The sequence below is a fragment of the Thalassophryne amazonica genome, chromosome 16, assembly GCF_902500255.1.
Source record: "Thalassophryne amazonica chromosome 16, fThaAma1.1, whole genome shotgun sequence".
NCBI classification, from domain to species: Eukaryota; Metazoa; Chordata; class Actinopteri; order Batrachoidiformes; family Batrachoididae; genus Thalassophryne; species Thalassophryne amazonica.
In genome coordinates this window covers 64,169,433-64,178,314 of record NC_047118.1, presented here as the reverse complement: position 1 = coordinate 64,178,314, position 8,882 = coordinate 64,169,433, and the positions used below count along the sequence as shown (strand labels likewise).

The 8,882-nt window shown below is 39.8% G+C and overlaps 1 protein-coding gene across 1 annotated transcript in view; it reads left to right on the top strand.

The window, feature by feature from the left end:
* Window positions 1-1,067: 1,067 nt before the first annotated feature.
* The window catches only part of tex2 (testis expressed 2), a 159,208-nt gene continuing 151,393 nt past the window's right edge, over window positions 1,068-8,882 (top strand). Inside the window, exon 1 of the mRNA XM_034191025.1 lies at window positions 1,068-1,239. The gene's annotated coding sequence lies outside the window, so the exon portion shown is untranslated. The remainder of the gene's footprint in view (window positions 1,240-8,882) is intronic.

The window sequence follows — 8,882 nt, the reverse complement described above, 5'->3', positions numbered from 1 at the left end:
AAGATTGTTTGGGTAGTTTCTATGGAGATAAACAGTGACATCAGAGCACATGTATATAGCGCCAAATCACAACAAACAGTTGCCCCAAGGCGCTTTATATTGTAAGGCAATGGTTTGGTGGAAATTACATTTATAAGGCCAATAGTGCCCGTAGTTAAAGAATCACCCATTTATGGATGTGCCAGGCTTTACAGGGATAGATTGATATATATAAAATGGCTATTTCGGGGAATTGGTGAAATGGTTACAGATACACCTGTGGTTAGGACAAAAATATTAATGTGAAGTCATCCATCACCATTCTATTGGCTCTCTCACCTTTGACCTTAGGTGAGCTTAAAAGGTCAAACTGAATTTCATTTATAACAACCTTACAGCCAGTCTGGATTACGCATGGTGGAATATTTCTGATCACATATCTATATTATGATATTACTGACTAAAATAATAATAATTATTATTATTATTAATAATGCTAACCATTAATAATAATAATAATAATAATAATCATTATTATTCATAATAATGATTATCATTATTATGAATAATTATCATTATTATGAATAATAATGATGATTATTAATATTTATCTGTGTCAAATGTAAGTCTGCGTACCCATTTTTGTTTAAAATGTAGTTAGTGAAATTATTATTAACTGTAATGCACTCATGCTGAAAGGATCACACAGATTTGATCACAGATTTTTAAAAGGCAACATTAAAATCCACGTTGTCATTTTCACCTCCGGCCACTAGATATCAGCCTTCTCAAGCAAGTAAAAATTTAATAATCTTTCAGGATTACCGCAGAAACCGAGAACACTCTTGTCCAGGGATTTTCATGTTTTTTTTCCTGTTCCCCTTTTAAAAACTACGTCATTTAAAAATAATATAATCCGTCGTGTTTTCACTGTTGTTTATTCTGTTGTCGCTTGTGGAGGGAAATCCGACTTCTGCAAAGTCATGACGCAATTTGCTCTGTGGTGCTGCAACACGATAAAATATGAAACATCTTAATTACGTGGCTGGCGGAGGGGGGGCGTGGCGCCGCACGCGCCCCCTACACCCAAACAGTACACGCCCAGCGCTCGTGCACCGCGCGCCGTAAAACCCGCACCCCGGTCGGGTTTGGTCCCCGCGCGCTGGGGGCGCGTGGACAGGCCGCTGTGCTGCAGACGATCCACGCGCGGATCCGAATTGGCGCTGCGCACATTCGGAACGGAACAACAACATGACTGCGGTAAGGTTAAAGATGGTTCAGTTTTTTTTTTCCCTCCCCCTACATCATTTATTTGCGGTCTGCCAGACCGGATCATATCGGGACTAAATGCGAGAACAAAGGGGCGTCTGCAGCTTTAATATTTTGGATTAGTTTAATCCTGTCTGCAGAAACGTTTAAATGATGCTACAGCGGGGTGAAACTGAATTCAAATGAAATCAGGTTTATAACCTGACTTTCAGCTGTTGTGTGAAACGTATGAACTGATAGATCAGATGTGCTTTGATCGGAGTGGACTCGGCACCAGCAGTGATGGATCAGATCAGGCAAACCTTCATCCCTGGATCACCGATTTAAACCAAGTCCCTCCTGTAGTCTGGGGTGACAACATGACATGCATGCGGTGTCTGGATCATTCTGTGGGAGCAGTTTGTGTTGCGTGTCCTTATGTGAACTGGACTCAAGAGCTACTAATCAGTGGTGGCTCCAGAGGAGTTTTCTTGGTGGGGCTGGGTGGGTGCACGATGAGTTAGAATTTGCAGATGTATTCTGCACAGTTAATGAATCAGAAATATTCTATAATTGCTACAGTACAAGTTCCAGAAGTGTGTAAAGCTGTGGTCTGGAGCAGAATTATTGTTCAAATTTCCAGACTTCACATACATTTCAGCAAGATTAAATCCTAATAGATTTGGAAAATGGAATCAATAAAATATTTAGGAGTAGAAATAACAAGACTTTCAAGATATAAACAAAATAAATTATTTGCAAGTTCAAGATAAAATACAAAAAGACATTGAAAGGTGGGCCACCTTACCCCTGGACCTGAGTTCCAGAGTTGAAATTGTGAAAATGACTATATTACCTTGTTTCCTATATTTATTCCAAGCTTTGCCAGAAGAAGTCACTCAAACTCAATTCACAACATGGGGTAGAATAATATCCAGGTTTATTTGGGAAAGTAAGAGGCCCAGGGTGAAGAATGGAACTCTCCAGCTTCCCATAGAGAAAGGAGGAATGGCACTGTCCAAGTTGAAAGAATACGAGGTCTCTTAGATAATAAACCGACCCTTTTATTTATTTATTTTTAACTATATGGATTTGAATGACATGCGATTACACCAATCATGCTTGAACCCTCGTGCGCATGCGTGAGTTTTTTCACGCGTGTCGGTGACGTCATTTCCCTGTGGGCAGGCCTCGAGTGAGATGTGGTCCCGCCCTCTCGGCTGAATTCCTTTGTTTCACACGCTGCTCGAGACGGCGCGCCTTGCTTTATCAAAATTTTTTCTGGACCTGTGAGGAATATCCGAGTGGACACTATTCAAGAAATTAAGCTGGTTTTCTGTGAAAAGTTTAACGGCTGATGAGAGATTATGGGGTGTTTCTGTCGGTGTAAGGACTTCCCACGGAGCGGGACGTCCTGCAGCGCTTCCAGGCGCTGTCGTCGGCCTGTTTCGAGCTGAAAACATCCTAATTTAAGGCTTAATTCACCCAGGACATCGTGAGAGAACAGAGAAGATTCAGAAGAGGCCGGCATGAGGAATTTATGCGGACATTCCACTGTTTAAGGACATTTTTTTAATGAAAGACGTACGCGCAAATTCGCCGAGTCGTTTCCGTTACGACTCGGCAAATCTGTGTGCGCCGCGACAGGAAAAACACCTCCGTGTTGAAAACCATTTGTAGAATTCAGGCAGCTTTTAATGGCTTTCAACAAGTGAGTAACTGAGAAATTGTTTAACAGCTTGGGCATGTTCCAACTTGCCCGTTAAGATTTCCAACGGAGGTGTTTTTCCTGCCGCGACCCCCCGCGGTCGGGTCCAGCCCGACATGCGACTCTGCCCGCACGTTCTTTCATTACAAAATGACCGTTAACAATGGAATGTCCGAATAAACTCCTCATGCCGACTTCTTCTGAAAGTTCTCTGTTCTCTGACGACTTACTGCGTCAACAGAGCCTGAAATGTGGAAGTTTTCAACTTGAAACGGCGAGACGCTGCCGCCTCGAAGCGCAGATCGCCGTCAGGCGCCGTGGACCGTCCTTAAAGCGACACTACCAGACCAAAATCTCTCATCAGCCGTTAAAATTTTTACCGAAAACCAGCTGAATTTATTGAATGGTGTCCACTCAGTTGTGCCTTACAGTTTTGAAAAATTTTTTATCAAACAAAGCAACAGTCTCTGAGCCATTCCTAAACAATGAAAAAAATCGACGAGCTGGTGGACGACTCCTTACTCAAAGACTGCCCACAGGCGAATGACGTAACCGACAGGCGTGAAAAAACTCTCGCATGCCCACGAGGGTTCAAGCATGTCTGATGTAATCACACGTGATTCAAATCCATATGGTTTTTGAAAAAAATAATAAGGTCGGATACTTTTCTAATAGACCTCGTATTATTATGCGGCACAATTCAAATATATATATTGTTGGTGTAACCCATATTACTATAGTAAATGGAAAAAAAACAGAAATTGGAACATTTGAACAGCCAATTCAAAATTTTCTTGGTGATAAAGAGACTTACGAACAAAAAAGTGTGGTTTGGATGTAATAACAAAACATACATTAAGTAATTGGTATAGAATGCTTCAGATATATGAAATTCAAAAACATACAACAAAGTTAAAATGGATGGCATATGACAACAAATTTATGCCATCAAATTAGATCAAAGCCACAAACACTGGATAAGCAAAGGAGCCACAGCTTGGTGTGTTTTAGAGATTAATGGGAAGCTGGAGAGTTTCCAAACACTGACACAAAATATCAACTTGATAATCATGATTTTTTAGTTATCTCCAAATGAGAGATGATTATAATAGAGAAATAAAGGTGGATCCCTCTATGAACGGAACCGAAGTTGTTCAAATATTAGCTAAATAAAGGTAGTAGTATTAGGATAATCTCAGCGATATATAAAGCCCTAGTAAACACAGATAAACACACAACTCTAAAAGTAAAAGCAAAATGGGAAACAGAATTTGACATTTGATCGATGATAAGGATTGGCTAAAAATGTGTAAATTCCACCATACAGCTACCGGCTCCCGGACATGGAGGGAGGTTGCCTGGGAAAATCTGATACTTTTTTTTTTTTTTTTTTTTTTACACCTTTGATAAAAAGTAAACAGTTAAAAAGACACCAGATTTGTTGGAGGGAATGTGGGGCAGTAGATGTTGACCACTCACATATATTTTGGAAATGTCCAAAACTTTTAAACTTTTGGGAAACTGTTTGTCGTGTCCTGTGTCAAGTATTGGGATACACAATCCCATTGAAACCCGAACTGTTATATCTGTAATTTCTGTGATGACACAATCCATAAATGTGATGAATATCTGATAAAGATAAATGTTGATAGCAGCTAAAAAGTGTATAACAATGAAATGGAGGAAGACTAACGTGCCAGCAAAAGACCAATGGATAGCAACTATAGAAGACATCATTTTAATAGAAAAACTCACACAGACTCAGACTGCAGGAGCCACAAATGGTTAAAAAACTGGAAAAATGGCACTCTTATAAGAAAAACAATTAGCAATGTGTTACCCAGACATGTTCACTTATAGTTTGTTCTGTACAAAATCTGTATAAAGCTTAATAAATAAGTGACAAAAAATAAATCCTAATAGATTTAAAATAAAGCTATTTCCAGTGTTGCTAAGGCATCTGAGAGACTTCAGTTTTAAAGGCTTGTTAAGACACTGGAATCGGGCAGCACCCTTTCAGAAATGGTCTGATTTGGGAGTGCAAATAAATCTGAGTTTGTCCTGGTTTACATACTGGGCGGAATATATCCTGTGAAACAGCTTTTGAATCATGGATGGAGTTTGATCGATTAATATTTTTAATCATGCTGGCATCCCACAGAAAACTGAGTGAGGAAAATCTTGAATCGGGTGAACTTTGTCATGTTGACCTGGTTATGACCCACAAGTCTGTAAAGATCAGTTCTGTCTGAACTCGTGTAGATGGTCGTGATATGAATTTATACTAAATATTTTGGGTCACAACAGTTTGGTGTCAAGTAGTGTCACAGCGAAGACCTACCTGTTTATACATGTTTTCACTTACTTAAAGAGTTCTGAAGAAGTAATCGTAAAAAAGGTTGCACAACACCACGAGGCCTTAACCGAACGGACCTCAATCACTAAACTGGCAAAAAATTTTGGCGGAGAACTTCTACAAGAGAGAAAAAGCAACAGTCTCATGCCTGCAACAAAACTTGCAAGACAGACCAGAGAACAATACAGCAAAAGAGAAGGAAAACATCGAGTGGAAAGATGGAAACAGCACAAAAGAGCCGGGCGTTTCCAAGAAGAACTCGAAAAGGAATACATCGACAAAGTTGGATCAATGCAGTGGCTAAAAAAAATGGAAAACTTGGTTTTGATGGAGAAAGAATTCTGATTGGAGCACAAGATCAGGGACTTCTAACAAATGGCTTCAAAAAATGGCAGGGATCTCACAGAATGATAAATGCCAATTCTGTCATACAGCTGTTGAGGGTGTAAACCATCTAACTTCAGCATGCCAGATCCTCATGGCAGATGGGCATTATACATCCAGACACAACAAGATCTGTCAATATCTCTACTGGAAGGTCTGCAAGGAACTGGAGATGGAAGTCAAAGAGCATGTCTGGGAGCACGAGCCAGCACCAGTCTCATCCAATGGAAAAGTAAGAAGACACATCGAAGGAGGTGCAATCAAACCTGATATTGTCATCTGGAACAAGAAAGAGAAAACAGCCAAAATCATCGATGTGACAGTCCCTAATGACTATGGCCTGAATCGAGTGGAAAGGGGAAAGATCTCGAAATACCAAGACCTGAAAAATGACCTACGAACAACATGGTCATTGAAAGACATCAATAACATCCCAGTTGTGGTGGGAGCAACAGGCCTGATGAAGAAGAACCTGAAGAAATACCTTGAGGCAATCCCCGGTCACCCAAGTGCACATGAGGTGCAGTTGTCTACAATTAAGGGAACGATCACCATCTTGAAGAGAGCCCTCGGATACAATGCCAGCTCTGGTTAGGATAACTATAGAGCCTAGGGTGCAACTTTAGGCCCCAGGTTTGGGGCCCATTGCATTCTACTAAAAAGACATCAAAGATAAATGAAAAAAACAAAGATAAATTGGGTCGATGCTTTCTGAACTCTCACAATAAGGTTGTGAGATTAACATTTACATTATAAATAATGATTATTGTGGGTTGGAGACAACTTGGTGTCAAGTAAGGTCACAATAAAGGTATATTTTCACACCAGAAAAAGTAGGCCCTCTAAATCCATGTTACATGGTAGTGAGATGAACTTGCGTCTTGGGTCTGCAAAGATTTGGTGTCAGGTGCCTGCCGATGGTGTGCATTTCTGCATTGATTTGGTTCATATCCATAAATTGTAGGTTAAAGTCAGTGCCCTCAGCACTGGTGTGAGAGGGAACTTATATCCCAAATATCTTGGGTGTGCAACGATTTGGTGGTGAGTAATCATGCAGCAAAGACCGACCCTCCCCATTGTGACCACAGTCAATATTATATTTGTCCAAGTAGTTCATTTGGCAAATAAAGGAAATCTTGCAGAACAAGCTGAAAATTTCAGGATATTTCCAGAAAGTACTTGAAAATCCCCCGTTAACTTTTTCAAAATCCAAGATGGTGTCCAAAATGGTCACCACTTCAGTTTTTCTTTGTATTATTTTTTAAATATCTTGCTTCTGGAAAGGTTAGGAACATGATATAATATACCGATTTTAACGTATTAGATCTCAATGCTTTGTCATAGTTGGGTCTCATTCTGTCTGCTGTTGATCAGTGAAATCACCTGGTGGAGTTGGTGGTTACAAAGAAACTTGCACCCTCTTTGCCCTTTCTAGAGTCGGCGCTCACCAGGAGCAACTCGGGGATTAAGGGCCCAATAGTGATTGTGTGGTCTGGTGGGGGTTTGAACCGAGGGTCCTGTGGTCTCAAGCCCAATGTTTAACCTCACCTAGAAATTATCTAAATGGGAAGTTATATGAAAGAGAGAATTAAATAAAATAAAAAAATACATAGTTGCAGATACTTTGGATTCCAATGTGGCTACTGTCTTAGTTTATGACATTTGTAATCCTTGAAACCTCCAGATAATCATTGTAAAGCATTTAATGCACCTTAATACATATATTTAGACATATTAATTAGGTGTTTAATCTTTGCAGAAGCAAAGATATGCGAAAACAAATTAAATAGTGGCCATTTTGGAGGCCATCTTGTATTATGTAAAAGCCACAGGGGGGGTTTTGGAGAACTTTTACTGTGTGATTCTGCATTTTACATTGGCAAAGTATGGCTACAGTATAAGTATGTTTTTGTAATTGCTTGTTTGTTTGTTTTTAGGCGTGTTGGTCCCGTTAGCCATGGCTGTACTGTGCGCATCAGGACATAATGGTTTGCAGGCGGAGATCAAATGCCTCTAATATCTCAAGGTACGACTTGTTGTTGTTAATCTGAGACATCCCAAAGCTTCCCGGTGCCTCTGTTTAGATGACAGCAGAGGTGATTACAGACACCAAAGGTTGCCAGATCCTGCAATCAGGCTCTCAAAACCAAGCCTATATTAAGAACCCCCCTTTGGTTTTTAAAAAATAAAATAAAAACTCAGCAAGTCACTTGATTAGCTTGAGACCACCACGTTGTTCTTTGTGGAGCTTGTGTTTCATCTCTGTGCTAGTTAAAAGTAAAGGAGGCGTCCTTCACGGCCGTTACAACCGCCTCAAACAGGAAGCTGGTAGTGGAGATAAAGGCGGAAGGAAGCCTGACTAGATGATGAGATTTCACCTGCAATGTGCACTAAGCTGGTGCAGAAATTTACATCATCACTGGGATCAAAGTGCATGTTGTAAATTTTATTCATTTACAAATTTAAAGGCTGTTGCAGCATTAAATTCATCTTTACATTGTGGGTATTTGCATGTAAAATTCAGTTGAACATCATGCAGCATGTTTTCTTTGTGTTCTGTGTCTTGTCTTTTTAAAACAGTAATAATCAGATAAACATCATCATTAATTTTTCTAAACAATTCTGGAGATTGCAGTCTCATTGCCCATTTGTAGGCTCAGTTTCTGTCACAATTTCAAAGTGGAGGAAATCAGGCCCGTTTTTTTTTTTTTTTTTTGGATAATAGGCAAAATTTATATTTCCTAATATTTTATATCCGTTTATGTACAAGTATAACTGATTATTGCTGAATATACCTCAGTATGTACCATTCCCATTACGCGATTAAACACTAATTCCCCATTTCTTCAAAATTTTCAGGAAACCTAACAGATCTTTGGTAATATCTCAAAATTATCATCTGTAGAATCGTGCAATACGCTTTTTGTAGCGTTCATGTTCCCGGGTGGGGGGGGTGGAGGGTGTGGATCAAATGGAGGCTTCTGCTCAGACAACAGTCAGTCCTGATTACTGCATATTGTACCTGATTATACACTTTCACCTATTTTACACAAGATCACCCCCAGCCTGCACCAATTATTCAAGGGTTTTCGCTATGTCACAAATTTTTTTTTTAAACTTCTTTAAGGCCCTGTCTGTCCACATGCAGACAAATTTAGGCACATCTGCAAAAGTTTTATATCATATTGCCATTTCGTCCACATGGAA